Source organism: Halyomorpha halys, unplaced genomic scaffold (genome assembly GCF_000696795.3).
Source record: "Halyomorpha halys isolate HHAL.00 unplaced genomic scaffold, Hhal_1.1 Scaffold161.1, whole genome shotgun sequence".
Taxonomy (NCBI): Eukaryota; Metazoa; Arthropoda; class Insecta; order Hemiptera; family Pentatomidae; genus Halyomorpha; species Halyomorpha halys.
Genome location: NW_027105190.1, coordinates 304,741 through 305,977, shown reverse-complemented (window position 1 = coordinate 305,977; position 1,237 = coordinate 304,741). Strand labels below are relative to the sequence as shown.

Genomic DNA, 1,237 nt, shown 5'->3' with positions numbered 1-1,237 from the left:
AAACCTTTCTTTTTAATTTATAAGGTTATTTATTCCAGTTCCTGTTATAAATGTTGTTTGTTGAGAATTTTAAAAAGAAAATAAATTATAAAAGTCTTCTATCCGGTAAGATTTCTCAAAAATAACATGCAATTCCACAAGAAATTAAAAATTCATAAAATGAAGTATTGTGGATTTAAATGAAATTGGTAAAAAAACAAAAACAAAAGTAAGTTTACCAAGAGCTACAGTTTAAACAGTTATAAAATATGCATTTATATAGTTTTGAACTTAAGTCATGTTCCAAGGATGAGCTGAGTACGAGGACCTCCTAAAGAATCAAACATTAATAACAAATTTAATTCAATTCTACATGCTACAAATAAACTGTTTTTCTTTAATAGAAGGCAGACTCATCAACATCAGGCACAGAAAGAATTTAAACTGAAATATCAAAAAGACTAACAAACTCCCTTAAGTATGTTGGTCTTTTAAATATTAATTATCACTTGATAAATTTTCATAATTGGAAACAAATTAACTTATCATTTTATTTTTCTCTTTCCACACAATTTTGGATATACCATTTTATTTAATACATGATTGATAGGCATCATTAGCATTATCTATTTTATAGGTTTCTTGAGCAAGCTTCCATCATAATTAACCAGTTTATTTTATTCACATGGTAATAAGATAAACAATAAAATAAAATTGTTATAATGATTAAAAACCTAAATCACTAATAAAAACCCATAAATAAAAAAAAATAATGTCATCATATTGATCACAGGATTTTTGTTGCATATTGTGGAACTGATAAGAACCACATTTGCTCTACTACATGAAGTAATAATTCTTATCAGGATATACTACCTTAACTCAAGCAGTATATTCACTATTTTATGCCTTTCCATTAAAAAGCATTTTAAGGAGTATGTCAATGTAAATATTGTTTACACCTTATTTATTAAGGCCTAAACACTAAAAACTGAATCACACAATATTAAAACGAATACTCGATTTAAATTACTTGCTTTCGATTAAAATGTAAATAAACTGGTCTATTATATTCTCAGGCATCAGGATAATGGAAATCTATCATTTCTACGGAGAGTCAAAAGCAAGTTTGAAAAACTACTATTCATAAATAAATAGCAATAAAAAAATTCTTCATGATCTTCCTCTTTTTCTTCTACTGCAGCGCAGTGTGAGTGTTTCAATAGAACAAGGTTTGAAAAAAAAAAAAAAAAAAAAA

General features: G+C 26.0%; 1 protein-coding gene across 1 annotated transcript in view; it reads right to left on the bottom strand.

Moving 5' to 3' along the window:
* Window positions 1-1,237, bottom strand: part of LOC106678796 (E3 ubiquitin-protein ligase RNF216) — a gene marked incomplete at its 5' end in the record, with an annotated part of 16,533 nt that overhangs the window by 3,285 nt on the left and 12,011 nt on the right.